This window comes from Quercus robur, chromosome 5 (genome assembly GCF_932294415.1).
Source record: "Quercus robur chromosome 5, dhQueRobu3.1, whole genome shotgun sequence".
In the NCBI taxonomy this organism is placed as follows: Eukaryota; Viridiplantae; Streptophyta; class Magnoliopsida; order Fagales; family Fagaceae; genus Quercus; species Quercus robur.
The window spans coordinates 33,237,188-33,261,802 of NC_065538.1; the positions used below are offsets into that span (position 1 = coordinate 33,237,188).

At 52.5% G+C, this 24,615-nt stretch overlaps 69 non-coding genes across 69 annotated transcripts; all 69 read right to left on the reverse strand.

Moving 5' to 3' along the window:
* Window positions 1-170: 170 nt before the first annotated feature.
* On the reverse strand, window positions 171-289 carry LOC126730077 (5S ribosomal RNA). Its single transcript, XR_007657367.1, has one exon. It is a non-coding gene; the product is annotated as a 5S ribosomal RNA (ribosomal RNA).
* Window positions 290-525: 236 nt separating this feature from the next.
* On the reverse strand, window positions 526-644 carry LOC126730078 (5S ribosomal RNA). Its single transcript, XR_007657368.1, has one exon. It is a non-coding gene; the product is annotated as a 5S ribosomal RNA (ribosomal RNA).
* A 238-nt stretch (window positions 645-882) lies between these two features.
* Window positions 883-1,001, reverse strand: LOC126730079 (5S ribosomal RNA). Its single transcript, XR_007657369.1, has one exon. It is a non-coding gene; the product is annotated as a 5S ribosomal RNA (ribosomal RNA).
* A 236-nt stretch (window positions 1,002-1,237) lies between these two features.
* On the reverse strand, window positions 1,238-1,356 carry LOC126730080 (5S ribosomal RNA). Its single transcript, XR_007657370.1, has one exon. It is a non-coding gene; the product is annotated as a 5S ribosomal RNA (ribosomal RNA).
* A 237-nt stretch (window positions 1,357-1,593) lies between these two features.
* LOC126730081 (5S ribosomal RNA) lies at window positions 1,594-1,712 on the reverse strand. The gene has a single exon (XR_007657371.1). It is a non-coding gene; the product is annotated as a 5S ribosomal RNA (ribosomal RNA).
* A 237-nt stretch (window positions 1,713-1,949) lies between these two features.
* LOC126730082 (5S ribosomal RNA) lies at window positions 1,950-2,068 on the reverse strand. The gene has a single exon (XR_007657372.1). It is a non-coding gene; the product is annotated as a 5S ribosomal RNA (ribosomal RNA).
* Window positions 2,069-2,306: 238 nt separating this feature from the next.
* LOC126731547 (5S ribosomal RNA) lies at window positions 2,307-2,425 on the reverse strand. Its single transcript, XR_007658792.1, has one exon. It is a non-coding gene; the product is annotated as a 5S ribosomal RNA (ribosomal RNA).
* Window positions 2,426-2,662: 237 nt separating this feature from the next.
* On the reverse strand, window positions 2,663-2,781 carry LOC126730083 (5S ribosomal RNA). Its single transcript, XR_007657373.1, has one exon. It is a non-coding gene; the product is annotated as a 5S ribosomal RNA (ribosomal RNA).
* A 237-nt stretch (window positions 2,782-3,018) lies between these two features.
* Window positions 3,019-3,137, reverse strand: LOC126730084 (5S ribosomal RNA). Its single transcript, XR_007657374.1, has one exon. It is a non-coding gene; the product is annotated as a 5S ribosomal RNA (ribosomal RNA).
* A 237-nt stretch (window positions 3,138-3,374) lies between these two features.
* LOC126730086 (5S ribosomal RNA) lies at window positions 3,375-3,493 on the reverse strand. Its single transcript, XR_007657376.1, has one exon. It is a non-coding gene; the product is annotated as a 5S ribosomal RNA (ribosomal RNA).
* Window positions 3,494-3,729: 236 nt separating this feature from the next.
* On the reverse strand, window positions 3,730-3,848 carry LOC126730761 (5S ribosomal RNA). Its single transcript, XR_007658024.1, has one exon. It is a non-coding gene; the product is annotated as a 5S ribosomal RNA (ribosomal RNA).
* A 237-nt stretch (window positions 3,849-4,085) lies between these two features.
* Window positions 4,086-4,204, reverse strand: LOC126730087 (5S ribosomal RNA). Its single transcript, XR_007657377.1, has one exon. It is a non-coding gene; the product is annotated as a 5S ribosomal RNA (ribosomal RNA).
* Window positions 4,205-4,441: 237 nt separating this feature from the next.
* On the reverse strand, window positions 4,442-4,560 carry LOC126730088 (5S ribosomal RNA). Its single transcript, XR_007657378.1, has one exon. It is a non-coding gene; the product is annotated as a 5S ribosomal RNA (ribosomal RNA).
* Window positions 4,561-4,797: 237 nt separating this feature from the next.
* On the reverse strand, window positions 4,798-4,916 carry LOC126730089 (5S ribosomal RNA). Its single transcript, XR_007657379.1, has one exon. It is a non-coding gene; the product is annotated as a 5S ribosomal RNA (ribosomal RNA).
* Window positions 4,917-5,152: 236 nt separating this feature from the next.
* On the reverse strand, window positions 5,153-5,271 carry LOC126730090 (5S ribosomal RNA). Its single transcript, XR_007657380.1, has one exon. It is a non-coding gene; the product is annotated as a 5S ribosomal RNA (ribosomal RNA).
* A 236-nt stretch (window positions 5,272-5,507) lies between these two features.
* LOC126731813 (5S ribosomal RNA) lies at window positions 5,508-5,626 on the reverse strand. The gene has a single exon (XR_007659051.1). It is a non-coding gene; the product is annotated as a 5S ribosomal RNA (ribosomal RNA).
* A 237-nt stretch (window positions 5,627-5,863) lies between these two features.
* On the reverse strand, window positions 5,864-5,982 carry LOC126731283 (5S ribosomal RNA). Its single transcript, XR_007658535.1, has one exon. It is a non-coding gene; the product is annotated as a 5S ribosomal RNA (ribosomal RNA).
* A 236-nt stretch (window positions 5,983-6,218) lies between these two features.
* LOC126730703 (5S ribosomal RNA) lies at window positions 6,219-6,337 on the reverse strand. The gene has a single exon (XR_007657965.1). It is a non-coding gene; the product is annotated as a 5S ribosomal RNA (ribosomal RNA).
* A 236-nt stretch (window positions 6,338-6,573) lies between these two features.
* On the reverse strand, window positions 6,574-6,692 carry LOC126730092 (5S ribosomal RNA). The gene has a single exon (XR_007657382.1). It is a non-coding gene; the product is annotated as a 5S ribosomal RNA (ribosomal RNA).
* Window positions 6,693-6,929: 237 nt separating this feature from the next.
* Window positions 6,930-7,048, reverse strand: LOC126730093 (5S ribosomal RNA). Its single transcript, XR_007657383.1, has one exon. It is a non-coding gene; the product is annotated as a 5S ribosomal RNA (ribosomal RNA).
* Window positions 7,049-7,284: 236 nt separating this feature from the next.
* LOC126730094 (5S ribosomal RNA) lies at window positions 7,285-7,403 on the reverse strand. The gene has a single exon (XR_007657384.1). It is a non-coding gene; the product is annotated as a 5S ribosomal RNA (ribosomal RNA).
* A 237-nt stretch (window positions 7,404-7,640) lies between these two features.
* On the reverse strand, window positions 7,641-7,759 carry LOC126730095 (5S ribosomal RNA). The gene has a single exon (XR_007657385.1). It is a non-coding gene; the product is annotated as a 5S ribosomal RNA (ribosomal RNA).
* Window positions 7,760-7,996: 237 nt separating this feature from the next.
* On the reverse strand, window positions 7,997-8,115 carry LOC126730096 (5S ribosomal RNA). The gene has a single exon (XR_007657386.1). It is a non-coding gene; the product is annotated as a 5S ribosomal RNA (ribosomal RNA).
* Window positions 8,116-8,382: 267 nt separating this feature from the next.
* LOC126730098 (5S ribosomal RNA) lies at window positions 8,383-8,501 on the reverse strand. The gene has a single exon (XR_007657388.1). It is a non-coding gene; the product is annotated as a 5S ribosomal RNA (ribosomal RNA).
* Window positions 8,502-8,738: 237 nt separating this feature from the next.
* Window positions 8,739-8,857, reverse strand: LOC126730099 (5S ribosomal RNA). Its single transcript, XR_007657389.1, has one exon. It is a non-coding gene; the product is annotated as a 5S ribosomal RNA (ribosomal RNA).
* Window positions 8,858-9,093: 236 nt separating this feature from the next.
* LOC126730100 (5S ribosomal RNA) lies at window positions 9,094-9,212 on the reverse strand. The gene has a single exon (XR_007657390.1). It is a non-coding gene; the product is annotated as a 5S ribosomal RNA (ribosomal RNA).
* Window positions 9,213-9,449: 237 nt separating this feature from the next.
* On the reverse strand, window positions 9,450-9,568 carry LOC126730101 (5S ribosomal RNA). The gene has a single exon (XR_007657391.1). It is a non-coding gene; the product is annotated as a 5S ribosomal RNA (ribosomal RNA).
* Window positions 9,569-9,804: 236 nt separating this feature from the next.
* Window positions 9,805-9,923, reverse strand: LOC126730102 (5S ribosomal RNA). The gene has a single exon (XR_007657392.1). It is a non-coding gene; the product is annotated as a 5S ribosomal RNA (ribosomal RNA).
* Window positions 9,924-10,160: 237 nt separating this feature from the next.
* LOC126730103 (5S ribosomal RNA) lies at window positions 10,161-10,279 on the reverse strand. The gene has a single exon (XR_007657393.1). It is a non-coding gene; the product is annotated as a 5S ribosomal RNA (ribosomal RNA).
* Window positions 10,280-10,515: 236 nt separating this feature from the next.
* LOC126731434 (5S ribosomal RNA) lies at window positions 10,516-10,634 on the reverse strand. Its single transcript, XR_007658681.1, has one exon. It is a non-coding gene; the product is annotated as a 5S ribosomal RNA (ribosomal RNA).
* A 237-nt stretch (window positions 10,635-10,871) lies between these two features.
* Window positions 10,872-10,990, reverse strand: LOC126731435 (5S ribosomal RNA). The gene has a single exon (XR_007658682.1). It is a non-coding gene; the product is annotated as a 5S ribosomal RNA (ribosomal RNA).
* Window positions 10,991-11,227: 237 nt separating this feature from the next.
* Window positions 11,228-11,346, reverse strand: LOC126731659 (5S ribosomal RNA). The gene has a single exon (XR_007658902.1). It is a non-coding gene; the product is annotated as a 5S ribosomal RNA (ribosomal RNA).
* A 237-nt stretch (window positions 11,347-11,583) lies between these two features.
* On the reverse strand, window positions 11,584-11,702 carry LOC126730104 (5S ribosomal RNA). The gene has a single exon (XR_007657394.1). It is a non-coding gene; the product is annotated as a 5S ribosomal RNA (ribosomal RNA).
* A 236-nt stretch (window positions 11,703-11,938) lies between these two features.
* LOC126731436 (5S ribosomal RNA) lies at window positions 11,939-12,057 on the reverse strand. The gene has a single exon (XR_007658683.1). It is a non-coding gene; the product is annotated as a 5S ribosomal RNA (ribosomal RNA).
* Window positions 12,058-12,295: 238 nt separating this feature from the next.
* Window positions 12,296-12,414, reverse strand: LOC126730105 (5S ribosomal RNA). Its single transcript, XR_007657395.1, has one exon. It is a non-coding gene; the product is annotated as a 5S ribosomal RNA (ribosomal RNA).
* A 236-nt stretch (window positions 12,415-12,650) lies between these two features.
* LOC126730106 (5S ribosomal RNA) lies at window positions 12,651-12,769 on the reverse strand. The gene has a single exon (XR_007657396.1). It is a non-coding gene; the product is annotated as a 5S ribosomal RNA (ribosomal RNA).
* A 236-nt stretch (window positions 12,770-13,005) lies between these two features.
* LOC126730107 (5S ribosomal RNA) lies at window positions 13,006-13,124 on the reverse strand. The gene has a single exon (XR_007657397.1). It is a non-coding gene; the product is annotated as a 5S ribosomal RNA (ribosomal RNA).
* Window positions 13,125-13,360: 236 nt separating this feature from the next.
* On the reverse strand, window positions 13,361-13,479 carry LOC126732111 (5S ribosomal RNA). Its single transcript, XR_007659293.1, has one exon. It is a non-coding gene; the product is annotated as a 5S ribosomal RNA (ribosomal RNA).
* A 236-nt stretch (window positions 13,480-13,715) lies between these two features.
* LOC126730109 (5S ribosomal RNA) lies at window positions 13,716-13,834 on the reverse strand. Its single transcript, XR_007657399.1, has one exon. It is a non-coding gene; the product is annotated as a 5S ribosomal RNA (ribosomal RNA).
* Window positions 13,835-14,070: 236 nt separating this feature from the next.
* LOC126731240 (5S ribosomal RNA) lies at window positions 14,071-14,189 on the reverse strand. Its single transcript, XR_007658493.1, has one exon. It is a non-coding gene; the product is annotated as a 5S ribosomal RNA (ribosomal RNA).
* Window positions 14,190-14,424: 235 nt separating this feature from the next.
* On the reverse strand, window positions 14,425-14,543 carry LOC126731437 (5S ribosomal RNA). Its single transcript, XR_007658684.1, has one exon. It is a non-coding gene; the product is annotated as a 5S ribosomal RNA (ribosomal RNA).
* A 237-nt stretch (window positions 14,544-14,780) lies between these two features.
* LOC126730110 (5S ribosomal RNA) lies at window positions 14,781-14,899 on the reverse strand. The gene has a single exon (XR_007657400.1). It is a non-coding gene; the product is annotated as a 5S ribosomal RNA (ribosomal RNA).
* A 236-nt stretch (window positions 14,900-15,135) lies between these two features.
* LOC126730111 (5S ribosomal RNA) lies at window positions 15,136-15,254 on the reverse strand. Its single transcript, XR_007657401.1, has one exon. It is a non-coding gene; the product is annotated as a 5S ribosomal RNA (ribosomal RNA).
* Window positions 15,255-15,490: 236 nt separating this feature from the next.
* LOC126730837 (5S ribosomal RNA) lies at window positions 15,491-15,609 on the reverse strand. The gene has a single exon (XR_007658101.1). It is a non-coding gene; the product is annotated as a 5S ribosomal RNA (ribosomal RNA).
* A 237-nt stretch (window positions 15,610-15,846) lies between these two features.
* Window positions 15,847-15,965, reverse strand: LOC126730112 (5S ribosomal RNA). Its single transcript, XR_007657402.1, has one exon. It is a non-coding gene; the product is annotated as a 5S ribosomal RNA (ribosomal RNA).
* Window positions 15,966-16,201: 236 nt separating this feature from the next.
* LOC126731438 (5S ribosomal RNA) lies at window positions 16,202-16,320 on the reverse strand. Its single transcript, XR_007658685.1, has one exon. It is a non-coding gene; the product is annotated as a 5S ribosomal RNA (ribosomal RNA).
* A 237-nt stretch (window positions 16,321-16,557) lies between these two features.
* LOC126730848 (5S ribosomal RNA) lies at window positions 16,558-16,676 on the reverse strand. Its single transcript, XR_007658113.1, has one exon. It is a non-coding gene; the product is annotated as a 5S ribosomal RNA (ribosomal RNA).
* A 236-nt stretch (window positions 16,677-16,912) lies between these two features.
* LOC126730113 (5S ribosomal RNA) lies at window positions 16,913-17,031 on the reverse strand. The gene has a single exon (XR_007657403.1). It is a non-coding gene; the product is annotated as a 5S ribosomal RNA (ribosomal RNA).
* A 237-nt stretch (window positions 17,032-17,268) lies between these two features.
* LOC126731660 (5S ribosomal RNA) lies at window positions 17,269-17,387 on the reverse strand. Its single transcript, XR_007658903.1, has one exon. It is a non-coding gene; the product is annotated as a 5S ribosomal RNA (ribosomal RNA).
* A 238-nt stretch (window positions 17,388-17,625) lies between these two features.
* On the reverse strand, window positions 17,626-17,744 carry LOC126730114 (5S ribosomal RNA). The gene has a single exon (XR_007657404.1). It is a non-coding gene; the product is annotated as a 5S ribosomal RNA (ribosomal RNA).
* A 236-nt stretch (window positions 17,745-17,980) lies between these two features.
* Window positions 17,981-18,099, reverse strand: LOC126731440 (5S ribosomal RNA). Its single transcript, XR_007658687.1, has one exon. It is a non-coding gene; the product is annotated as a 5S ribosomal RNA (ribosomal RNA).
* Window positions 18,100-18,336: 237 nt separating this feature from the next.
* On the reverse strand, window positions 18,337-18,455 carry LOC126730115 (5S ribosomal RNA). The gene has a single exon (XR_007657405.1). It is a non-coding gene; the product is annotated as a 5S ribosomal RNA (ribosomal RNA).
* Window positions 18,456-18,691: 236 nt separating this feature from the next.
* LOC126730116 (5S ribosomal RNA) lies at window positions 18,692-18,810 on the reverse strand. Its single transcript, XR_007657406.1, has one exon. It is a non-coding gene; the product is annotated as a 5S ribosomal RNA (ribosomal RNA).
* Window positions 18,811-19,046: 236 nt separating this feature from the next.
* Window positions 19,047-19,165, reverse strand: LOC126730118 (5S ribosomal RNA). The gene has a single exon (XR_007657407.1). It is a non-coding gene; the product is annotated as a 5S ribosomal RNA (ribosomal RNA).
* A 236-nt stretch (window positions 19,166-19,401) lies between these two features.
* LOC126732227 (5S ribosomal RNA) lies at window positions 19,402-19,520 on the reverse strand. Its single transcript, XR_007659407.1, has one exon. It is a non-coding gene; the product is annotated as a 5S ribosomal RNA (ribosomal RNA).
* Window positions 19,521-19,756: 236 nt separating this feature from the next.
* Window positions 19,757-19,875, reverse strand: LOC126730119 (5S ribosomal RNA). Its single transcript, XR_007657408.1, has one exon. It is a non-coding gene; the product is annotated as a 5S ribosomal RNA (ribosomal RNA).
* A 237-nt stretch (window positions 19,876-20,112) lies between these two features.
* On the reverse strand, window positions 20,113-20,231 carry LOC126730121 (5S ribosomal RNA). Its single transcript, XR_007657410.1, has one exon. It is a non-coding gene; the product is annotated as a 5S ribosomal RNA (ribosomal RNA).
* Window positions 20,232-20,467: 236 nt separating this feature from the next.
* Window positions 20,468-20,586, reverse strand: LOC126731441 (5S ribosomal RNA). The gene has a single exon (XR_007658688.1). It is a non-coding gene; the product is annotated as a 5S ribosomal RNA (ribosomal RNA).
* Window positions 20,587-20,823: 237 nt separating this feature from the next.
* Window positions 20,824-20,942, reverse strand: LOC126730122 (5S ribosomal RNA). Its single transcript, XR_007657411.1, has one exon. It is a non-coding gene; the product is annotated as a 5S ribosomal RNA (ribosomal RNA).
* A 236-nt stretch (window positions 20,943-21,178) lies between these two features.
* LOC126730123 (5S ribosomal RNA) lies at window positions 21,179-21,297 on the reverse strand. Its single transcript, XR_007657412.1, has one exon. It is a non-coding gene; the product is annotated as a 5S ribosomal RNA (ribosomal RNA).
* A 236-nt stretch (window positions 21,298-21,533) lies between these two features.
* LOC126731442 (5S ribosomal RNA) lies at window positions 21,534-21,652 on the reverse strand. Its single transcript, XR_007658689.1, has one exon. It is a non-coding gene; the product is annotated as a 5S ribosomal RNA (ribosomal RNA).
* A 238-nt stretch (window positions 21,653-21,890) lies between these two features.
* On the reverse strand, window positions 21,891-22,009 carry LOC126730124 (5S ribosomal RNA). Its single transcript, XR_007657413.1, has one exon. It is a non-coding gene; the product is annotated as a 5S ribosomal RNA (ribosomal RNA).
* Window positions 22,010-22,245: 236 nt separating this feature from the next.
* On the reverse strand, window positions 22,246-22,364 carry LOC126731517 (5S ribosomal RNA). The gene has a single exon (XR_007658762.1). It is a non-coding gene; the product is annotated as a 5S ribosomal RNA (ribosomal RNA).
* A 238-nt stretch (window positions 22,365-22,602) lies between these two features.
* Window positions 22,603-22,721, reverse strand: LOC126730125 (5S ribosomal RNA). Its single transcript, XR_007657414.1, has one exon. It is a non-coding gene; the product is annotated as a 5S ribosomal RNA (ribosomal RNA).
* A 236-nt stretch (window positions 22,722-22,957) lies between these two features.
* LOC126730126 (5S ribosomal RNA) lies at window positions 22,958-23,076 on the reverse strand. The gene has a single exon (XR_007657415.1). It is a non-coding gene; the product is annotated as a 5S ribosomal RNA (ribosomal RNA).
* Window positions 23,077-23,312: 236 nt separating this feature from the next.
* Window positions 23,313-23,431, reverse strand: LOC126731443 (5S ribosomal RNA). Its single transcript, XR_007658690.1, has one exon. It is a non-coding gene; the product is annotated as a 5S ribosomal RNA (ribosomal RNA).
* A 237-nt stretch (window positions 23,432-23,668) lies between these two features.
* On the reverse strand, window positions 23,669-23,787 carry LOC126730127 (5S ribosomal RNA). Its single transcript, XR_007657416.1, has one exon. It is a non-coding gene; the product is annotated as a 5S ribosomal RNA (ribosomal RNA).
* Window positions 23,788-24,023: 236 nt separating this feature from the next.
* On the reverse strand, window positions 24,024-24,142 carry LOC126730128 (5S ribosomal RNA). The gene has a single exon (XR_007657417.1). It is a non-coding gene; the product is annotated as a 5S ribosomal RNA (ribosomal RNA).
* A 237-nt stretch (window positions 24,143-24,379) lies between these two features.
* Window positions 24,380-24,498, reverse strand: LOC126730129 (5S ribosomal RNA). The gene has a single exon (XR_007657418.1). It is a non-coding gene; the product is annotated as a 5S ribosomal RNA (ribosomal RNA).
* Between the last annotated feature and the right edge of the window lie 117 nt (window positions 24,499-24,615).

Sequence of the window (24,615 nt, forward strand, 5' to 3'; positions counted from 1 at the left end):
GCTGCAGCCCGAGGGCATTTCCAGATCGCCGCCACCAAATTAGCACCCAAAACGAGTTCAGCGGCTCGTATTTTTGGCCTGGGGCAGACTAAGCCTACGAAGCGAGCGTGCTGGACCGCCGTAAACGGTAAGCCCGGCGACAAAAAAAAAAAAATCCGAAGAAAAAGAGAGGGGTGCAACACGAGGACTTCCCAGGAGGTCACCCATCCTAGTACTACTCTCGCCCAAACACGCTTAACTGCGGAGTTCTGATGGGATCCGGTGCATTAGTGTTGGTATGATCGCACCCATCAGCATAAGCGCGTTAAATCCTTATAAAGGATCCGAATGCAGCGATGCACTCTAACACCAGGGAGCTGCAGCCCGAGGGCATTTCCAGATCGCCGCCACCAAATTAGCACCCAAAACGAGTTCAGCGGCTCGTATTTTTGGCCTGGGGCAGACTAAGCCTACGAAGCGAGCGTGCTGGACCGCCGTAAACGATAAGCCCGGCGACCAAAAAAAAAAAATCCGAAGAAAAAGAGAGGGGTGCAACACGAGGACTTCCCAGGAGGTCACCCATCCTAGTACTACTCTCGCCCAAACACGCTTAACTGCGGAGTTCTGATGGGATCCGGTGCATTAGTGTTGGTATGATCGCACCCATCAGCATAAGCGCGTTAAATCCTTATAAAGGATCCGAATGCAGCGATGCACTCTAACACCAGGGAGCTGCAGCCCGAGGGCATTTCCAGATCGCCGCCACCAAATTAGCACCCAAAACGAGATCAGCGGCTCGTATTTTTGGCCTGGGCCAGACTAAGCCTACGAAGCGAGCGTGCTGGACCGCCGTAAACGGTAAGCCCGGCGACAAAAAAAAAAAAAAATCCGAAGAAAAAGAGAGGGGTGCAACACGAGGACTTCCCAGGAGGTCACCCATCCTAGTACTACTCTCGCCCAAACACGCTTAACTGCGGAGTTCTGATGGGATCCGGTGCATTAGTGTTGGTATGATCGCACCCATCAGCATAAGCGCGTTAAATCCTTATAAAGGATCTGAATGCAGCGATGCACTCTAACACCAGGGAGCTGCAGCCCGAGGGCATTTCCAGATCGCCGCCACCAAATTAGCACCCAAAACGAGTTCAGCGGCTCGTATTTTTGGCCTGGGGCAGACTAAGCCTACGAAGCGAGCGTGCTGGACCGCCGTAAACGGTAAGCCCGGCGACAAAAAAAAAAAAATCCGAAGAAAAAGAGAGGGGTGCAACACGAGGACTTCCCAGGAGGTCACCCATCCTAGTACTACTCTCGCCCAAACACGCTTAACTGCGGAGTTCTGATGGGATCCGGTGCATTAGTGTTGGTATGATCGCACCCATCAGCATAAGCGCGTTAAATCCTTATATAGGATCCGAATGCAGCGATGCACTCTAACACCAGGGAGCTGCAGCCCGAGGGCATTTCCAGATCGCCACCACCAAATTAGCACCCAAAACGAGATCAGCGGCTCGTATTTTTGGCCTGGGGCAGACTAAGCCTACGAAGCGAGCGTGCTGGACCGCCGTAAACGGTAAGCCCGGCGACAAAAAAAAAAAAAATCCGAAGAAAAAGAGAGGGGTGCAACACGAGGACTTCCCAGGAGGTCACCCATCCTAGTACTACTCTCGCCCAAACACGCTTAACTGCGGAGTTCTGATGGGATCCGGTGCATTAGTGTTGGTATGATCGCACCCATCAGCATAAGCGCGTTAAATCCTTATAAAGGATCCGAATGCAGCGATGCACTCTAACACCAGGGAGCTGCAGCCCGAGGGCATTTCCAGATCGCCGCCACCAAATTAGCACCCAAAACGAGTTCAGCGGCTCGTATTTTTGGCCTGGGGCAGACTAAGCCTACGAAGCGAGCGTGCTGGACCGCCGTAAACGGTAAGCCCGGCAACAAAAAAAAAAAAAATCCGAAGAAAAAGAGAGGGGTGCAACACGAGGACTTCCCAGGAGGTCACCCATCCTAGTACTACTCTCGCCCAAACACGCTTAACTGCGGAGTTCTGATGGGATCCGGTGCATTAGTGTTGGTATGATCGCACCCATCAGCATAAGCGCGTTAAATCCTTATAAAGGATCCGAATGCAGCGATGCACTCTAACACCAGGGAGCTGCAGCCCGAGGGCATTTCCAGATCGCCGCCACCAAATTAGCACCCAAAACGAGATCAGCGGCTCGTATTTTTGGCCTGGGGCAGACTAAGCCTACGAAGCGAGCGTGCTGGACCGCCATAAACGGTAAGCCCGGCGACAAAAAAAAAAAAAAATCCGAAGAAAAAGAGAGGGGTGCAACACGAGGACTTCCCAGGAGGTCACCCATCCTAGTACTACTCTCGCCAAAACACGCTTAACTGCGGAGTTCTGATGGGATCCGGTGCATTAGTGTTGGTATGATCGCACCCATCAGCATAAGCGCGTTAAATCATTATAAAGGATCCGAATGAAGCGATGCACTCTAACACCAGGGAGCTGCAGCCCGAGGGCATTTCCAGATCGCCGCCACCAAATTAGCACCCAAAACGAGTTCAGCGGCTCGTATTTTTGGCCTGGGACAGACTAAGCCTACGAAGCGAGCGTGCTGGACCGCCGTAAACGGTAAGCCCGGCGACAAAAAAAAAAAAAATCCGAAGAAAAAGAGAGGGGTGCAACACGAGGACTTCCCAGGAGGTCACCCATCCTAGTACTACTCTCGCCCAAACACGCTTAACTGCGGAGTTCTGATGGGATCCGGTGCATTAGTGTTGGTATGATCGCACCCATCAGCATAAGCGCGTTAAATCCTTATAAAGGATCCGAATGCAGCGATGCACTCTAACACCAGGGAGCTGCAGCCCGAGGGCATTTCCAGATCGCCGCCACCAAATTAGCACCCAAAACGAGATCAGCGGCTCGTATTTTTGGCCTGGGGCAGACTAAGCCTACGAAGCGAGCGTGCTGGACCGCCATAAACGGTAAGCCCGGCGACAAAAAAAAAAAAAATCCGAAGAAAAAGAGAGGGGTGCAACACGAGGACTTCCCAGGAGGTCACCCATCCTAGTACTACTCTCGCCCAAACACGCTTAACTGCGGAGTTCTGATGGGATCCGGTGCATTAGTGTTGGTATGATCGCACCCATCAGCATAAGCGCGTTAAATCATTATAAAGGATCCGAATGAAGCGATGCACTCTAACACCAGGGAGCTGCAGCCCGAGGGCATTTCCAGATCGCCGCCACCAAATTAGCACCCAAAACGAGTTCAGCGGCTCGTATTTTTGGCCTGGGGCAGACTAAGCCTACGAAGCGAGCGTGCTGGACCGCCGTAAACGGTAAGCCCGGCGACAAAAAAAAAAAAAATCCGAAGAAAAAGAGAGGGGTGCAACACGAGGACTTCCCAGGAGGTCACCCATCCTAGTACTACTCTCGCCCAAACACGCTTAACTGCGGAGTTCTGATGGGATCCGGTGCATTAGTGTTGGTATGATCGCACCCATCAGCATAAGCGCGTTAAATCCTTATAAAGGATCCGAATGCAGCGATGCACTCTAACACCAGGGAGCTGCAGCCCGAGGGCATTTCCAGATCGCCGCCACCAAATTAGCACCCAAAACGAGATCAGCGGCTCGTATTTTTGGCCTGGGGCAGACTAAGCCTACGAAGCGAGCGTGCTGGACCGCCGTAAACGGTAAGCCCGGCGACAAAAAAAAAAAAATCCGAAGAAAAAGAGAGGGGTGCAACACGAGGACTTCCCTGGAGGTCACCCATCCTAGTACTACTCTCGCCCAAACACGCTTAACTGCGGAGTTCTGATGGGATCCGGTGCATTAGTGTTGGTATGATCGCACCCATCAGCATAAGCGCGTTAAATCCTTATAAAGGATCCGAATGCAGCGATGCACTCTAACACCAGGGAGCTGCAGCCCGAGGGCATTTCCAGATCGCCGCCACCAAATTAGCACCCAAAACGAGATCAGGGGCTCGTATTTTTGGCCTGGGGCAGACTAAGCCTACGAAGCGAGCGTGCTGGACCGCCGTAAACGGTAAGCCCGGCGACAAAAAAAAAAAAAATCCGAAGAAAAAGAGAGGGGTGCAACACGAGGACTTCCCAGGAGGTCACCCATCCTAGTACTACTCTCGCCCAAACACGCTTAACTGCGGAGTTCTGATGGGATCCGGTGCATTAGTGTTGGTATGATCGCACCCATCAGCATAAGCGCGTTAAATCATTATAAAGGATCCGAATGAAGCGATGCACTCTAACACCAGGGAGCTGCAGCCCGAGGGCATTTCCAGATCGCCGCCACCAAATTAGCACCCAAAACGAGTTCCGCGGCTCGTATTTTTGGCCTGGGGCAGACTAAGCCTACGAAGCGAGCGTGCTGGACCGCCGTAAACGGTAAGCCCGGCGACAAAAAAAAAAAAAATCCGAAGAAAAAGAGAGGGGTGCAACACGAGGACTTCCCAGGAGGTCACCCATCCTAGTACTACTCTCGCCCAAACACGCTTAACTGCGGAGTTCTGATGGGATCCGGTGCATTAGTGTTGGTATGATCGCACCCATCAGCATAAGCGCGTTAAATCCTTATAAAGGATCCGAATGCAGCGATGCACTCTAACACCAGGGAGCTGCAGCCCGAGGGCATTTCCAGATCGCCGCCACCAAATTAGCACCCAAAACGAGATCAGCGGCTCGTATTTTTGGCCTGGGGCAGACTAAGCCTACGAAGCGAGCGTGCTGGACCGCCGTAAACGGTAAGCCCGGCGACAAAAAAAAAAAAAATCCGAAGAAAAAGAGAGGGGTGCAACACGAGGACTTCCCAGGAGGTCACCCATCCTAGTACTACTCTCGCCCAAACACGCTTAACTGCGGAGTTCTGATGGGATCCGGTGCATTAGTGTTGGTATGATCGCACCCATCAGCATAAGCGCGTTAAATCCTTATAAAGGATCCGAATGCAGCGATGCACTCTAACACCAGGGAGCTGCAGCCCGAGGGCATTTCCAGATCGCCGCCACCAAATTAGCACCCAAAACGAGTTCAGCGGCTCGTATTTTTGGCCTGGGGCAGACTAAGCCTACGAAGCGAGCGTGCTGGACCGCCGTAAACGGTAAGCCCGGCGACAAAAAAAAAAAAATCCGAAGAAAAAGAGAGGGGTGCAACACGAGGACTTCCCAGGAGGTCACCCATCCTAGTACTACTCTCGCCCAAACACGCTTAACTGCGGAGTTCTGATGGGATCCGGTGCATTAGTGTTGGTATGATCGCACCCATCAGCATAAGCGCGTTAAATCCTTATAAAGGATCCGAATGCAGCGATGCACTCTAACACCAGGGAGCTGCAGCCCGAGGGCATTTCCAGATCGCCGCCACCAAATTAGCACCCAAAACGAGTTCAGCGGCTCGTATTTTTGGCCTGGGGCAGACTAAGCCTACGAAGCGAGCGTGCTGGACCGCCGTAAACGATAAGCCCGGCGACCAAAAAAAAAATATCCGAAGAAAAAGAGAGGGGTGCAACACGAGGACTTCCCAGGAGGTCACCCATCCTAGTACTACTCTCTTCCAAACACGCTTAACTGCGGAGTTCTGATGGGATCCGGTGCATTAGTGTTGGTTTGATCGCACCCATCAGCATAAGCGCGTTAAATCCTTATAAAGGATCCAAATGCAGCGATGCACTCTAACACCAGGGCGCTGCAGCCCGAGGGCATTTCCAGATCGCCGCCACCAAATTAGCACCCAAAACGAGATCAGCGGCTCGTATTTTTGGCCTGGGGCAGACTAAGCCTACGAAGCGAGCGTGCTGGACCGCCGTAAACGGTAAGCCCGGCGACAAAAAAAAAAAAAATCCGAAGAAAAAGAGAGGGGTGCAACACGAGGACTTCCCAGGAGGTCACCCATCCTAGTACTACTCTCGCCCAAACACGGTTAACTGCGGAGTTCTGATGGGATCCGGTGCATTAGTGTTGGTATGATCGCACCCATCAGCATAAGCGCGTTAAATCCTTATAAAGGATCCGAATGCAGCGATGCACTCTAACACCAGGGAGCTGCAGCCCGAGGGCATTTCCAGATCGCCGCCACCAAATTAGCACCCAAAACGAGTTCAGCGGCTCGTATTTTTGGCCTGGGGCAGACTAAGCCTACGAAGCGAGCGTGCTGGACCGCCGTAAACGGTAAGCCCGGCGACAAAAAAAAAAAAATCCGAAGAAAAAGAGAGGGGTGCAACACGAGGACTTCCCAGGAGGTCACCCATCCTAGTACTACTCTCGCCCCAACACGCTTAACTGCGGAGTTCTGATGGGATCCGGTGCATTAGTGTTGGTATGATCGCACCCATCAGCATAAGCGCGTTAAATCCTTATAAAGGATCCGAATGCAGCGATGCACTCTAACACCAGGGAGCTGCAGCCCGAGGGCATTTCCAGATCGCCGCCACCAAATTAGCACCCAAAACGAGTTCAGCGGCTCGTATTTTTGGCCTGGGGCAGACTAAGCCTACGAAGCGAGCGTGCTGGACCGCCGTAAACGATAAGCCCGGCGACCAAAAAAAAAAAATCCGAAGAAAAAGAGAGGGGTGCAACACGAGGACTTCCCAGGAGGTCACCCATCCTAGTACTACTCTCGCCCAAACACGCTTAACTGCGGAGTTCTGATGGGATCCGGTGCATTAGTGTTGGTATGATCGCACCCATCAGCATAAGCGCGTTAAATCCTTATAAAGGATCCGAATGCAGCGATGCACTCTAACACCAGGGAGCTGCAGCCCGAGGGCATTTCCAGATCGCCGCCACCAAATTAGCACCCAAAACGAGATCAGCGGCTCGTATTTTTGGCCTGGGGCAGACTAAGCCTACGAAGCGAGCGTGCTGGACCGCCGTAAACGGTAAGCCCGGCGACAAAAAAAAAAAAAATCCGAAGAAAAAGAGAGGGGTGCAACACGAGGACTTCCCAGGAGGTCACCCATCCTAGTACTACTCTCGCCCAAACACGCTTAACTGCGGAGTTCTGATGGGATCCGGTGCATTAGTGTTGGTATGATCGCACCCATCAGCATAAGCGCGTTAAATCCTTATAAAGGATCCGAATGCAGCGATGCACTCTAACACCAGGGAGCTGCAGCCCGAGGGCATTTCCAGATCGCCGCCACCAAATTAGCACCCAAAACGAGTTCAGCGGCTCGTATTTTTGGCCTGGGGCAGACTAAGCCTACGAAGCGAGCGTGCTGGACCGCCGTAAACGGTAAGCCCGGCGACAAAAAAAAAAAAATCCGAAGAAAAAGAGAGGGGTGCAACACGAGGACTTCCCAGGAGGTCACCCATCCTAGTACTACTCTCGCCCAAACACGCTTAACTGCGGAGTTCTGATGGGATCCGGTGCATTAGTGTTGGTATGATCGCACCCATCAGCATAAGCGCGTTAAATCCTTATATAGGATCCGAATGCAGCGATGCACTCTAACACCAGGGAGCTGCAGCCCGAGGGCATTTCCAGATCGCCACCACCAAATTAGCACCCAAAACGAGATCAGCGGCTCGTATTTTTGGCCTGGGGCAGACTAAGCCTACGAAGCGAGCGTGCTGGACCGCCGTAAACGGTAAGCCCGGCGACAAAAAAAAAAAAAATCCGAAGAAAAAGAGAGGGGTGCAACACGAGGACTTCCCAGGAGGTCACCCATCCTAGTACTACTCTCGCCCAAACACGCTTAACTGCGGAGTTCTGATGGGATCCGGTGCATTAGTGTTGGTATGATCGCACCCATCAGCATAAGCGCGTTAAATCCTTATAAAGGATCCGAATGCAGCGATGCACTCTAACACCAGGGAGCTGCAGCCCGAGGGCATTTCCAGATCGCCGCCACCAAATTAGCACCCAAAACGAGTTCAGCGGCTCGTATTTTTGGCCTGGGGCAGACTAAGCCTACGAAGCGAGCGTGCTGGACCGCCGTAAACGGTAAGCCCGGCAACAAAAAAAAAAAAAATCCGAAGAAAAAGAGAGGGGTGCAACACGAGGACTTCCCAGGAGGTCACCCATCCTAGTACTACTCTCGCCCAAACACGCTTAACTGCGGAGTTCTGATGGGATCCGGTGCATTAGTGTTGGTATGATCGCACCCATCAGCATAAGCGCGTTAAATCCTTATAAAGGATCCGAATGCAGCGATGCACTCTAACACCAGGGAGCTGCAGCCCGAGGGCATTTCCAGATCGCCGCCACCAAATTAGCACCCAAAACGAGATCAGCGGCTCGTATTTTTGGCCTGGGGCAGACTAAGCCTACGAAGCGAGCGTGCTGGACCGCCATAAACGGTAAGCCCGGCGTGCTGGACCGCCGTAAACGGTAAGCCCGGCGACAAAAAAAAAAAAATCCGAAGAAAAAGAGAGGGGTGCAACACGAGGACTTCCCAGGAGGTCACCCATCCTAGTACTACTCTCGCCCAAACACGCTTAACTGCGGAGTTCTGATGGGATCCGGTGCATTAGTGTTGGTATGATCGCACCCATCAGCATAAGCGCGTTAAATCCTTATAAAGGATCCGAATGCAGCGATGCACTCTAACACCAGGGAGCTGCAGCCCGAGGGCATTTCCAGATCGCCGCCACCAAATTAGCACCCAAAACGAGATCAGCGGCTCGTATTTTTGGCCTGGGGCAGACTAAGCCTACGAAGCGAGCGTGCTGGACCGCCGTAAACGGTAAGCCCGGCGACAAAAAAAAAAAAAATCCGAAGAAAAAGAGAGGGGTGCAACACGAGGACTTCCCAGGAGGTCACCCATCCTAGTACTACTCTCGCCCAAACACGCTTAACTGCGGAGTTCTGATGGGATCCGGTGCATTAGTGTTGGTATGATCGCACCCATCAGCATAAGCGCGTTAAATCCTTATAAAGGATCCGAATGCAGCGATGCACTCTAACACCAGGGAGCTGCAGCCCGAGGGCATTTCCAGATCGCCGCCACCAAATTAGCACCCAAAACGAGTTCAGCGGCTCGTATTTTTGGCCTGGGGCAGACTAAGCCTACGAAGCGAGCGTGCTGGACCGCCGTAAACGGTAAGCCCGGCGACAAAAAAAAAAAAATCCGAAGAAAAAGAGAGGGGTGCAACACGAGGACTTCCCAGGAGGTCACCCATCCTAGTACTACTCTCGCCCAAACACGCTTAACTGCGGAGTTCTGATGGGATCCGGTGCATTAGTGTTGGTATGATCGCACCCATCAGCATAAGCGCGTTAAATCCTTATAAAGGATCCGAATGCAGCGATGCACTCTAACACCAGGGAGCTGCAGCCCGAGGGCATTTCCAGATCGCCGCCACCAAATTAGCACCCAAAACGAGATCAGCGGCTCGTATTTTTGGCCTGGGGCAGACTAAGCCTACGAAGCGAGCGTGCTGGACCGCCGTAAACGGTAAGCCCGGCGACAAAAAAAAAAAAAATCCGAAGAAAAAGAGAGGGGTGCAACACGAGGACTTCCCAGGAGGTCACCCATCCTAGTACTACTCTCGCCCAAACACGCTTAACTGCGGAGTTCTGATGGGATCCGGTGCATTAGTGTTGGTATGATCGCACCCATCAGCATAAGCGCGTTAAATCCTTATAAAGGATCCGAATGCAGCGATGCACTCTAACACCAGGGAGCTGCAGCCCGAGGGCATTTCCAGATCGCCGCCACCAAATTAGCACCCAAAACGAGTTCAGCGGCTCGTATTTTTGGCCTGGGGCAGACTAAGCCTACGAAGCGAGCGTGCTGGACCGCCGTAAACGGTAAGCCCGGCGACAAAAAAAAAAAAATCCGAAGAAAAAGAGAGGGGTGCAACACGAGGACTTCCCAGGAGGTCACCCATCCTAGTACTACTCTCGCCCAAACACGCTTAACTGCGGAGTTCTGATGGGATCCGGTGCATTAGTGTTGGTATGATCGCACCCATCAGCATAAGCGCGTTAAATCCTTATAAAGGATCCGAATGCAGCGATGCACTCTAACACCAGGGAGCTGCAGCCCGAGGGCATTTCCAGATCGCCGCCACCAAATTAGCACCCAAAACGAGATCAGCGGCTCGTATTTTTGGCCTGGGGCAGACTAAGCCTACGAAGCGAGCGTGCTGGACCGCCGTAAACGGTAAGCCCGGCGACAAAAAAAAAAAAAATCCGAAGAAAAAGAGAGGGGTGCAACACGAGGACTTCCCAGGAGGTCACCCATCCTAGTACTACTCTCGCCCAAACACGCTTAACTGCGGAGTTCTGATGGGATCCGGTGCATTAGTGTTGGTATGATCGCACCCATCAGCATAAGCGCGTTAAATCCTTATAAAGGATCCGAATGCAGCGATGCACTCTAACACCAGGGAGCTGCAGCCCGAGGGCATTTCCAGATCGCCGCCACCAAATTAGCACCCAAAACGAGTTCAGCGGCTCGTATTTTTGGCCTGGGGCAGACTAAGCCTACGAAGCGAGCGTGCTGGACCGCCGTAAACGGTAAGCCCGGCGACAAAAAAAAAAAAATCCGAAGAAAAAGAGAGGGGTGCAACACGAGGACTTCCCAGGAGGTCACCCATCCTAGTACTACTCTCGCCCAAACACGCTTAACTGAGGAGTTCTGATGGGATCCGGTGCATTAGTGTTGGTATGATCGCACCCACCAGCATAAGCGCGTTAAATCCTTATAAAGGATCCGAATGCAGCGATGCACTCTAACACCAGGGAGCTGCAGCCCGAGGGCATTTCCAGATCGCCGCCACCAAATTAGCACCCAAAACGAGTTCAGCGGCTCGTATTTTTGGCCTGGGGCAGACTAAGCCTACGAAGCGAGCGTGCTGGACCGCCGTAAACGGTAAGCCCGGCGACAAAAAAAAAAAAAATCCGAAGAAAAAGAGAGGGGTGCAACACGAGGACTTCCCAGGAGGTCACCCATCCTAGTACTACTCTCGCCCAAACACGCTTAACTGAGGAGTTCTGATGGGATCCGGTGCATTAGTGTTGGTATGATCGCACCCATCAGCATAAGCGCGTTAAATCCTTATAAAGGATCCGAATGCAGCGATGCACTCTAACACCAGGGAGCTGCAGCCCGAGGGCATTTCCAGATCGCCGCCACCAAATTAGCACCCAAAACGAGATCAGCGGCTCGTATTTTTGGCCTGGGGCAGACTAAGCCTACGAAGCGAGCGTGCTGGACCGCCGTAAACGGTAAGCCCGGCGACAAAAAAAAAAAAAATCCGAAGAAAAAGAGAGGGGTGCAACACGAGGACTTCCCAGGAGGTCACCGATCCTAGTACTACTCTCGCCCAAACACGCTTAACTGCGGAGTTCTGATGGGATCCGGTGCATTAGTGTTGGTATGATCGCACCCACCAGCATAAGCGCGTTAAATCCTTATAAAGGATCCGAATGCAGCGATGCACTCTAACACCAGGGAGCTGCAGCCCGAGGGCATTTCCAGATCGCCGCCACCAAATTAGCACCCAAAACGAGATCAGCGGCTCGTATTTTTGGCCTGGGGCAGACTAAGCCTACGAAGCGAGCGTGCTGGACCGCCGTAAACGGTAAGCCCAGCGACAAAAAAAAAAAAAATCTGAAGAAAAAGAGAGGGGTGCAACACGAGGACTTCCCAGGAGGTCACCCATCCTAGTACTACTCTCGCCCAAACACGCTTAACTGCGGAGTTCTGATGGGATCCGGTGCATTAGTGTTGGTATGATCGCACCCATGAGCATAAGCGCGTTAAATCCTTATAAAGGATCCGAATGCAGCGATGCACTCTAACCCCAGGGAGCTGCAGCCCGAGGGCATTTCCAGATCGCCGCAACCAAATTAGCACCCAAAACGAGTTCAGCGGCTCGTATTTTTGGCCTGGGGCAGACTAAGCCTACGAAGCGAGCGTGCTGGACCGCCGTAAACGGTAAGCCCGGCGACAAAAAAAAAAAAATCCGAAGAAAAAGAGAGGGGTGCAACACGAGGACTTCCCAGGAGGTCACCCATCCTAGTACTACTCTCGCCCAAACACGCTTAACTGAGGAGTTCTGATGGGATCCGGTGCATTAGTGTTGGTATGATCGCACCCATCAGCATAAGCGCGTTAAATCCTTATAAAGGATCCGAATGCAGCGATGCACTCTAACACCAGGGAGCTGCAGCCCGAGGGCATTTCCAGATCGCCGCCACCAAATTAGCACCCAAAACGAGATCAGCGGCTCGTATTTTTGTCCTGGGGCAGACTAAGCCTACGAAGCGAGCGTGCTGGACCGCCGTAAACGGTAAGCCCGGCGACAAAAAAAAAAAAAAATCCGAAGAAAAAGAGAGGGGTGCAACACGAGGACTTCCCAGGAGGTCACCCATCCTAGTACTACTCTCGCCCAAACACGCTTAACTGCGGAGTTCTGATGGGATCCGGTGCATTAGTGTTGGTATGATCGCACCCATCAGCATAAGCGCGTTAAATCCTTATAAAGGATCCGAATGCAGCGATGCACTCTAACACCAGGGAGCTGCAGCCCGAGGGCATTTCCAGATCGCCGCCACCAAATTAGCACCCAAAACGAGTTCAGCGGCTCGTATTTTTGGCCTGGGGCAGACTAAGCCTACGAAGCGAGCGTGCTGGACCGCCGTAAACGGTAAGCCCGGCGACAAAAAAAAAAAAATCCGAAGAAAAAGAGAGGGGTGCAACACGAGGACTTCCCAGGAGGTCACCCATCCTAGTACTACTCTCGCCCAAACACGCTTAACTGCGGAGTTCTGATGGGATCCGGTGCATTAGTGTTGGTATGATCGCACCCATCAGCATAAGCGCGTTAAATCCTTATAAAGGATCCGAATGCAGCGATGCACTCTAACACCAGGGAGCTGCAGCCCGAGGGCATTTCCAGATCGCCGCCACCAAATTAGCACCCAAAACGAGTTCAGCGGCTCGTATTTTTGGCCTGGGGCAGACTAAGCCTACGAAGCGAGCGTGCTGGACCGCCGTAAACGGTAAGCCCGGCGACAAAAAAAAAAAAATCCGAAGAAAAAGAGAGGGGTGCAACACGAGGACTTCCCAGGAGGTCACCCATCCTAGTACTACTCTCGCCCAAACACGCTTAACTGCGGAGTTCTGATGGGATCCGGTGCATTAGTGTTGGTATGATCGCACCCATCAGCATAAGCGCGTTAAATCCTTATAAAGGATCCGAATGCAGCGATGCACTCTAACACCAGGGAGCTGCAGCCCGAGGGCATTTCCAGATCGCCGCCACCAAATTAGCACCCAAAACGAGATCAGCGGCTCGTATTTTTGGCCTGGGGCAGACTACGCCTACGAAGCGAGCGTGCTGGACCGCCGTAAACGGTAAGCCCGGCGACAAAAAAAAAAAAATCCGAAGAAAAAGAGAGGGGTGCAACACGAGGACTTCCCAGGAGGTCACCCATCCTAGTACTACTCTCGCCCAAACACTCTTAACTGCGGAGTTCTGATGGGATCCGGTGCATTAGTGTTGGTATGATCGCACCCATCAGCATAAGCGCGTTAAATCCTTATAAAGGATCCGAATGCAGCGATGCACTCTAACACCAGGGAGCTGCAGCCCGAGGGCATTTCCAGATCGCCGCCACCAAATTAGCACCCAAAACGAGTTCAGCGGCTCGTATTTTTGGCCTGGGGCAGACTAAGCCTACGAAGCGAGCGTGCTGGACCGCCGTAAACGGTAAGCCCGGCGACAAAAAAAAAAAAATCCGAAGAAAAAGAGAGGGGTGCAACACGAGGACTTCCCAGGAGGTCACCCATCCTAGTACTACTCTCGCCCAAACACGCTTAACTGCGGAGTTCTGATGGGATCCGGTGCATTAGTGTTGGTATGATCGCACCCACCAGCATAAGCGCGTTAAATCCTTATAAAGGATCCGAATGCAGCGATGCACTCTAACACCAGGGAGCTGCAGCCCGAGGGCATTTCCAGATCGCCGCCACCAAATTAGCACCCAAAACGAGATCAGCGGCTCTTATTTTTGGCCTGGGGCAGACTAAGCCTACGAAGCGAGCGTGCTGGACCGCCGTAAACGGTAAGCCCAGCGACAAAAAAAAAAAAATCCGAAGAAAAAGAGAGGGGTGCAACACGAGGACTTCCCAGGAGGTCACCCATCCTAGTACTACTCTCGCCCAAACACGCTTAACTGTGGAGTTCTGATGGGATCCGGTGCATTAGTGTTGGTATGATCGCACCCATCAGCATAAGCGCGTTAAATCCTTATAAAGGATCCGAATGCAGCGATGCACTCTAACACCAGGGAGCTGCAGCCCGAGGGCATTTCCAGATCGCCGCCACCAAATTAGCACCCAAAACGAGTTCAGCGGCTCGTATTTTTGGCCTGGGGCAGACTAAGCCTACGAAGCGAGCGTGCTGGACCGCCGTAAACGGTAAGCCCGGCGACAAAAAAAAAAAATTCGAAGAAAAAGAGAGGGGTGCAACACGAGGACTTCCCAGGAGGTCACCCATCCTAGTACTACTCTCGCCCAAACACGCTTAACTGAGGAGTTCTGATGGGATCCGGTGCATTAGTGTTGGTATGATCGCACCCATCAGCATAAGCGCGTTAAATCCTTATAAAGGATCCGAATGCAGCGATGCACTCTAACACCAGGGAGCTGCAGCCCGAGGGCATTTCCAGATCGCCGCCACCAAATTAGCACCCAAAACGAGATCAGCGGCTCGTATTTTTGGCCTGGGGCAGACTAAGCCTACGAAGCGAGCGTGCTGGACCGCCGTAAACGGTAAGCCCGGCGACAAAAAAAAAAAAAATCCGAAGAAAAAGAGAGGGGTGCAACACGAGGACTTCCCAGGAGGTCACCCATCCTAGTACTACTCTCGCCCAAACACGCTTAACTGCGGAGTTCTGATGGGATCCGGTGCATTAGTGTTGGTATGATCGCACCCATCAGCATAAGCGCGTTAAATCCTTATAAAGGATCCGAATGCAGCGATGCACTCTAACACCAGGGAGCTGCAGCCCGAGGGCATTTCCAGATCGCCGCCACCAAATTAGCACCCAAAACGAGTTCAGCGGCTCGTATTTTTGGCCTGGGGCAGACTAAGCCTACGAAGCGAGCGTGCTGGACCGCCGTAAACGGTAAGCCCGGCGACAAAAAAAAAAAAATCCGAAGAAAAAGAGAGGGGTGCAACACGAGGACTTCCCAGGAGGTCACCCATCCTAGTACTACTCTCGCCCAAACACGCTTAACTGCGGAGTTCTGATGGGATCCGGTGCATTAGTGTTGGTATGATCGCACCCATCAGCATAAGCGCGTTAAATCCTTATAAAGGATCCGAATGCAGCGATGCACTCTAACACCAGGGAGCTGCAGCCCGAGGGCATTTCCAGATCGCCGCCACCAAATTAGCACCCAAAACGAGTTCAGCGGCTCGTATTTTTGGCCTGGGGCAGACTAAGCCTACGAAGCGAGCGTGCTGGACCGCCGTAAACGGTAAGCCCGGCGACAAAAAAAAAAAAATCCGAAGAAAAAGAGAGGGGTGCAACACGAGGACTTCCCAGGAGGTCACCCATCCTAGTACTACTCTCGCCCAAACACGCTTAACTGAGGAGTTCTGATGGGATCCGGTGCATTCGTGTTGGTATGATCGCACCCATCAGCATAAGCGCGTTAAATCCTTATAAAGGATCCGAATGCAGCGATGCACTCTAACACCAGGGAGCTGCAGCCCGAGGGCATTTCCAGATCGCCGCCACCAAATTAGCACCCAAAACGAGATCAGCGGCTCGTATTTTTGGCCTGGGGCAGACTAAGCCTACGAAGCGAGCGTGCTGGACCGCCGTAAACGGTAAGCCCGGCGACAAAAAAAAAAAAAATCCGAAGAAAAAGAGAGGGGTGCAACACGAGGACTTCCCAGGAGGTCACCCATCCTAGTACTACTCTCGCCCAAACACGCTTAACTGCGGAGTTCTGATGGGATCCGGTGCATTAGTGTTGGTATGATCGCACCCATCAGCATAAGCGCGTTAAATCCTTATAAAGGATCCGAATGCAGCGATGCACTCTAACACCAGGGAGCTGCAGCCCGAGGGCATTTCCAGATCGCCGCCACCAAATTAGCACCCAAAACGAGTTCAGCGGCTCGTATTTTTGGCCTGGGGCAGACTAAGCCTACGAAGCGAGCGTGCTGGACCGCCGTAAACGGTAAGCCCGGCGACAAAAAAAAAAAAATCCGAAGAAAAAGAGAGGGGTGCAACACGAGGACTTCCCAGGAGGTCACCCATCCTAGTACTACTCTCGCCCAAACACGCTTAACTGAGGAGTTCTGATGGGATCCGGTGCATTAGTGTTGGTATGATCGCACCCATCAGCATAAGCGCGTTAAATCCTTATAAAGGATCCGAATGCAGCGATGCACTCTAACACCAGGGAGCTGCAGCCCGAGGGCATTTCCAGATCGCCGCCACCAAATTAGCACCCAAAACGAGATCAGCGGCTCGTATTTTTGGCCTGGGGCAGACTAAGCCTACGAAGCGAGCGTGCTGGACCGCCGTAAACGGTAAGCCCGGCGACAAAAAAAAAAAAAATCCGAAGAAAAAGAGAGGGGTGCAACACGAGGACTTCCCAGGAGGTCACCCATCCTAGTACTACTCTCGCCCAAACACGCTTAACTGCGGAGTTCTGATGGGACCCGGTGCATTAGTGTTGGTATGATCGCACCCATCAGCATAAGCGCGTTAAATCCTTATAAAGGATCCGAATGCAGCGATGCACTCTAACACCAGGGAGCTGCAGCCCGAGGGCATTTCCAGATCGCCGCCACCAAATTAGCACCCAAAACGAGTTCAGCGGCTCGTATTTTTGGCCTGGGGCAGACTAAGCCTACGAAGCGAGCGTGCTGGACCGCCGTAAACGGTAAGCCCGGCGACAAAAAAAAAAAAATCCGAAGAAAAAGAGAGGGGTGCAACACGAGGACTTCCCAGGAGGTCACCCATCCTAGTACTACTCTCGCCCAAACACGCTTAACTGCGGAGTTCTGATGGGATCCGGTGCATTAGTGTTGGTATGATCGCACCCACCAGCATAAGCGCGTTAAATCCTTATAAAGGATCCGAATGCAGCGATGCACTCTAACACCAGGGAGCTGCAGCCCGAGGGCATTTCCAGATCGCCGCCACCAAATTAGCACCCAAAACGAGATCAGCGGCTCGTATTTTTGGCCTGGGGCAGACTAAGCCTACGAAGCGAGCGTGCTGGACCGCCGTAAACGGTAAGCCCGGCGACAAAAAAAAAAAAAATCCGAAGAAAAAGAGAGGGGTGCAACACGAGGACTTCCCAGGAGGTCACCGATCCTAGTACTACTCTCGCCCAAACACGCTTAACTGCGGAGTTCTGATGGGATCCGGTGCATTAGTGTTGGTATGATCGCACCCACCAGCATAAGCGCGTTAAATCCTTATAAAGGATCCGAATGCAGCGATGCACTCTAACACCAGGGAGCTGCAGCCCGAGGGCATTTCCAGATCGCCGCCACCAAATTAGCACCCAAAACGAGATCAGCGGCTCGTATTTTTGGCCTGGGGCAGACTAAGCCTACGAAGCGAGCGTGCTGGACCGCCGTAAACGGTAAGCCCAGCGACAAAAAAAAAAAAAAATCCGAAGAAAAAGAGAGGGGTGCAACACGAGGACTTCCCAGGAGGTCACCCATCCTAGTACTACTCTCGCCCAAACACGCTTAACTGCGGAGTTCTGATGGGATCCGGTGCATTAGTGTTGGTATGATCGCACCCATGAGCATAAGCGCGTTAAATCCTTATAAAGGATCCGAATGCAGCGATGCACTCTAACACCAGGGAGCTGCAGCCCGAGGGCATTTCCAGATCGCCGCAACCAAATTAGCACCCAAAACGAGTTCAGCGGCTCGTATTTTTGGCCTGGGGCAGACTAAGCCTACGAAGCGAGCGTGCTGGACCGCCGTAAACGGTAAGCCCGGCGACAAAAAAAAAAAAATCCGAAGAAAAAGAGAGGGGTGCAACACGAGGACTTCCCAGGAGGTCACCCATCCTAGTACTACTCTCGCCCAAACACGCTTAACTGAGGAGTTCTGATGGGATCCGGTGCATTAGTGTTGGTATGATCGCACCCATCAGCATAAGCGCGTTAAATCCTTATAAAGGATCCGAATGCAGCGATGCACTCTAACACCAGGGAGCTGCAGCCCGAGGGCATTTCCAGATCGCCGCCACCAAATTAGCACCCAAAACGAGATCAGCGGCTCGTATTTTTGGCCTGGGGCAGACTAAGCCTACGAAGCGAGCGTGCTGGACCGCCGTAAACGGTAAGCCCGGCGACAAAAAAAAAAAAAATCCGAAGAAAAAGAGAGGGGTGCAACACGAGGACTTCCCAGGAGGTCACCCATCCTAGTACTACTCTCGCCCAAACACGCTTAACTGCGGAGTTCTGATGGGATCCGGTGCATTAGTGTTGGTATGATCGCACCCATCAGCATAAGCGCGTTAAATCCTTATAAAGGATCCGAATGCAGCGATGCACTCTAACACCAGGGAGCTGCAGCCCGAGGGCATTTCCAGATCGCCGCCACCAAATTAGCACCCAAAACGAGTTCAGCGGCTCGTATTTTTGGCCTGGGGCAGACTAAGCCTACGAAGCGAGCGTGCTGGACCGCCGTAAACGGTAAGCCCGGCGACAAAAAAAAAAAAATCCGAAGAAAAAGAGAGGGGTGCAACACGAGGACTTCCCAGGAGGTCACCCATCCTAGTACTACTCTCGCCCAAACACGCTTAACTGCGGAGTTCTGATGGGATCCGGTGCATTAGTGTTGGTATGATCGCACCCATCAGCATAAGCGCGTTAAATCCTTATAAAGGATCCGAATGCAGCGATGCACTCTAACACCAGGGAGCTGCAGCCCGAGGGCATTTCCAGATCGCCGCCACCAAATTAGCACCCAAAACGAGTTCAGCGGCTCGTATTTTTGGCCTGGGGCAGACTAAGCCTACGAAGCGAGCGTGCTGGACCGCCGTAAACGGTAAGCCCGGCGACAAAAAAAAAAAAATCCGAAGAAAAAGAGAGGGGTGCAACACGAGGACTTCCCAGGAGGTCACCCATCCTAGTACTACTCTCGCCCAAACACGCTTAACTGCGGAGTTCTGATGGGATCCGGTGCATTAGTGTTGGTATGATCGCACCCATCAGCATAAGCGCGTTAAATCCTTATAAAGGATCCGAATGCAGCGATGCACTCTAACACCAGGGAGCTGCAGCCCGAGGGCATTTCCAGATCGCCGCCACCAAATTAGCACCCAAAACGAGATCAGCGGCTCGTATTTTTGGCCTGGGGCAGACTACGCCTACGAAGCGAGCGTGCTGGACCGCCGTAAACGGTAAGCCCGGCGACAAAAAAAAAAAAATCCGAAGAAAAAGAGAGGGGTGCAACACGAGGACTTCCCAGGAGGTCACCCATCCTAGTACTACTCTCGCCCAAACACTCTTAACTGCGGAGTTCTGATGGGATCCGGTGCATTAGTGTTGGTATGATCGCACCCATCAGCATAAGCGCGTTAAATCCTTATAAAGGATCCGAATGCAGCGATGCACTCTAACACCAGGGAGCTGCAGCCCGAGGGCATTTCCAGATCGCCGCCACCAAATTAGCACCCAAAACGAGTTCAGCGGCTCGTATTTTTGGCCTGGGGCAGACTAAGCCTACGAAGCGAGCGTGCTGGACCGCCGTAAACGGTAAGCCCGGCGACAAAAAAAAAAAAATCCGAAGAAAAAGAGAGGGGTGCAACACGAGGACTTCCCAGGAGGTCACCCATCCTAGTACTACTCTCGCCCAAACACGCTTAACTGCGGAGTTCTGATGGGATCCGGTGCATTAGTGTTGGTATGATCGCACCCACCAGCATAAGCGCGTTAAATCCTTATAAAGGATCCGAATGCAGCGATGCACTCTAACACCAGGGAGCTGCAGCCCGAGGGCATTTCCAGATCGCCGCCACCAAATTAGCACCCAAAACGAGATCAGCGGCTCTTATTTTTGGCCTGGGGCAGACTAAGCCTACGAAGCGAGCGTGCTGGACCGCCGTAAACGGTAAGCCCAGCGACAAAAAAAAAAAAAATCTGAAGAAAAAGAGAGGGGTGCAACACGAGGACTTCCCAGGAGGTCACCCATCCTAGTACTACTCTCGCCCAAACACGCTTAACTGCGGAGTTCTGATGGGATCCGGTGCATTAGTGTTGGTATGATCGCACCCATCAGCATAAGCGCGTTAAATCCTTATAAAGGATCCGAATGCAGCGATGCACTCTAACACCAGGGAGCTGCAGCCCGAGGGCATTTCCAGATCGCCGCCACCAAATTAGCACCCAAAACGAGTTCAGCGGCTCGTATTTTTGGCCTGGGGCAGACTAAGCCTACGAAGCGAGCGTGCTGGACCGCCGTAAACGGTAAGCCCGGCGACAAAAAAAAAAAAATTCGAAGAAAAAGAGAGGGGTGCAACACGAGGACTTCCCAGGAGGTCACCCATCCTAGTACTACTCTCGCCCAAACACGCTTAACTGAGGAGTTCTGATGGGATCCGGTGCATTAGTGTTGGTATGATCGCACCCATCAGCATAAGCGCGTTAAATCCTTATAAAGGATCCGAATGCAGCGATGCACTCTAACACCGGGGAGCTGCAGCCCGAGGGCATTTCCAGATCGCCGCCACCAAATTAGCACCCAAAACGAGATCAGCGGCTCGTATTTTTGGCCTGGGGCAGACTAAGCCTACGAAGCGAGCGTGCTGGACCGCCGTAAACGGTAAGCCCGGCGACAAAAAAAAAAAAAATCCGAAGAAAAAGAGAGGGGTGCAACACGAGGACTTCCCAGGAGGTCACCCATCCTAGTACTACTCTCGCCCAAACACGCTTAACTGCGGAGTTCTGATGGGATCCGGTGCATTAGTGTTGGTATGATCGCACCCATCAGCATAAGCGCGTTAAATCCTTATAAAGGATCCGAATGCAGCGATGCACTCTAACACCAGGGAGCTGCAGCCCGAGGGCATTTCCAGATCGCCGCCACCAAATTAGCACCCAAAACGAGTTCAGCGGCTCGTATTTTTGGCCTGGGGCAGACTAAGCCTACGAAGCGAGCGTGCTGGACCGCCGTAAACGGTAAGCCCGGCGACAAAAAAAAAAAAATCCGAAGAAAAAGAGAGGGGTGCAACACGAGGACTTCCCAGGAGGTCACCCATCCTAGTACTACTCTCGCCCAAACACGCTTAACTGCGGAGTTCTGATGGGATCCGGTGCATTAGTGTTGGTATGATCGCACCCATCAGCATAAGCGCGTTAAATCCTTATAAAGGATCCGAATGCAGCGATGCACTCTAACACCAGGGAGCTGCAGCCCGAGGGCATTTCCAGATCGCCGCCACCAAATTAGCACCCAAAACGAGTTCAGCGGCTCGTATTTTTGGCCTGGGGCAGACTAAGCCTACGAAGCGAGCGTGCTGGACCGCCGTAAACGGTAAGCCCGGCGACAAAAAAAAAAAAATCCGAAGAAAAAGAGAGGGGTGCAACACGAGGACTTCCCAGGAGGTCACCCATCCTAGTACTACTCTCGCCCAAACACGCTTAACTGAGGAGTTCTGATGGGATCCGGTGCATTAGTGTTGGTATGATCGCACCCATCAGCATAAGCGCGTTAAATCCTTATAAAGGATCCGAATGCAGCGATGCACTCTAACACCAGGGAGCTGCAGCCCGAGGGCATTTCCAGATCGCCGCCACCAAATTAGCACCCAAAACGAGATCAGCGGCTCGTATTTTTGGCCTGGGGCAGACTAAGCCTACGAAGCGAGCGTGCTGGACCGCCGTAAACGGTAAGCCCGGCGACAAAAAAAAAAAAAAATCCGAAGAAAAAGAGAGGGGTGCAACACGAGGACTTCCCAGGAGGTCACCCATCCTAGTACTACTCTCGCCCAAACACGCTTAACTGCGGAGTTCTGATGGGATCCGGTGCATTAGTGTTGGTATGATCGCACCCATCAGCATAAGCGCGTTAAATCCTTATAAAGGATCCGAATGCAGCGATGCACTCTAACACCAGGGAGCTGCAGCCCGAGGGCATTTCCAGATCGCCGCCACCAAATTAGCACCCAAAACGAGTTCAGCGGCTCGTATTTTTGGCCTGGGGCAGACTAAGCCTACGAAGCGAGCGTGCTGGACCGCCGTAAACGGTAAGCCCGGCGACAAAAAAAAAAAAATCCGAAGAAAAAGAGAGGGGTGCAACACGAGGACTTCCCAGGAGGTCACCCATCCTAGTACTACTCTCGCCCAAACACGCTTAAATGCGGAGTTCTGATGGGATCCGGTGCATTAGTGTTGGTATGATCGCACCCACCAGCATAAGCGCGTTAAATCCTTATAAAGGATCCGAATGCAGCGATGCACTCTAACACCAGGGAGCTGCAGCCCGAGGGCATTTCCAGATCGCCGCCACCAAATTAGCACCCAAAACGAGATCAGCGGCTCGTATTTTTGGCCTGGGGCAGACTAAGCCTACGAAGCGAGCGTGCTGGACCGCCGTAAACGGTAAGCCCGGCGACAAAAAAAAAAAAAAATCCGAAGAAAAAGAGAGGGGTGCAACACGAGGACTTCCCAGGAGGTCACCCATCCTAGTACTACTCTCGCCCAAACACGCTTAACTGCGGAGTTCTGATGGGATCCGGTGCATTAGTGTTGGTATGATCGCACCCATCAGCATAAGCGCGTTAAATCCTTATAAAGGATCCGAATGCAGCGATGCACTCTAACACCAGGGAGCTGCAGCCCGAGGGCATTTCCAGATCGCCGCCACCAAATTAGCACCCAAAACGAGTTCAGCGGCTCGTATTTTTGGCCTGGGGCAGACTAAGCCTACGAAGCGAGCGTGCTGGACCGCCGTAAACGGTAAGCCCGGCGACAAAAAAAAAAAAATCCGAAGAAAAAGAGAGGGGTGCAACACGAGGACTTCCCAGGAGGTCACCCATCCTAGTACTACTCTCGCCCAAACACGCTTAACTGCGGAGTTCTGATGGGATCCGGTGCATTAGTGTTGGTATGATCGCACCCATCAGCATAAGCGCGTTAAATCCTTATAAAGGATCCGAATGCAGCGATGCACTCTAACACCAGGGAGCTGCAGCCCGAGGGCATTTCCAGATCGCCGCCACCAAATTAGCACCCAAAACGAGTTCAGCGGCTCGTATTTTTGGCCTGGGGCAGACTAAGCCTACGAAGCGAGCGTGCTGGACCGCCGTAAACGGTAAGCCCGGCGACAAAAAAAAAAAAATCCGAAGAAAAAGAGAGGGGTGCAACACGAGGACTTCCCAGGAGGTCACCCATCCTAGTACTACTCTCGCCCAAACACGCTTAACTGAGGAGTTCTGATGGGATCCGGTGCATTAGTGTTGGTATGATCGCACCCATCAGCATAAGCGCGTTAAATCCTTATAAAGGATCCGAATGCAGCGATGCACTCTAACACCAGGGAGCTGCAGCCCGAGGGCATTTCCAGATCGCCGCCACCAAATTAGCACCCAAAACGAGATCAGCGGCTCGTATTTTTGGCCTGGGGCAGACTAAGCCTACGAAGCGAGCGTGCTGGACCGCCGTAAACGGTAAGCCCGGCGACAAAAAAAAAAAAAATCCGAAGAAAAAGAGAGGGGTGCAACACGAGGACTTCCCAGGAGGTCACCCATCCTAGTACTACTCTCGCCCAAACACGCTTAACTGCGGAGTTCTGATGGGATCCGGTGCATTAGTGTTGGTATGATCGCACCCATCAGCATAAGCGCGTTAAATCCTTATAAAGGATCCGAATGCAGCGATGCACTCTAACACCAGGGAGCTGCAGCCCGAGGGCATTTCCAGATCGCCGCAACCAAATTAGCACCCAAAACGAGTTCAGCGGCTCGTATTTTTGGCCTGGGGCAGACTAAGCCTACGAAGCGAGCGTGCTGGACCGCCGTAAACGGTAAGCCCGGCGACAAAAAAAAAAAAATCCGAAGAAAAAGAGAGGGGTGCAACACGAGGACTTCCCAGGAGGTCACCCATCCTAGTACTACTCTCGCCCAAACACGCTTAACTGCGGAGTTCTGATGGGATCCGGTGCATTAGTGTTGGTATGATCGCACCCACCAGCATAAGCGCGTTAAATCCTTATAAAGGATCCGAATGCAGCGATGCACTCTAACACCAGGGAGCTGCAGCCCGAGGGAATTTCCAGATCGCCGCCACCAAATTAGCACCCAAAACGAGATCAGCGGCTCGTATTTTTGGCCTGGGGCAGACTAAGCCTACGAAGCGAGCGTGCTGGACCGCCGTAAACGGTAAGCCCAGCGACAAAAAAAAAAAAAATCCGAAGAAAAAGAGAGGGGTGCAACACGAGGACTTCCCAGGAGGTCACCCATCCTAGTACTACTCTCGCCCAAACACGCTTAACTGCGGAGTTCTGATGGGATCCGGTGCATTAGTGTTGGTATGATCGCACCCATCAGCATAAGCGCGTTAAATCCTTATAAAGGATCCGAATGCAGCGATGCACTCTAACACCAGGGAGCTGCAGCCCGAGGGCATTTCCAGATCGCCGCAACCAAATTAGCACCCAAA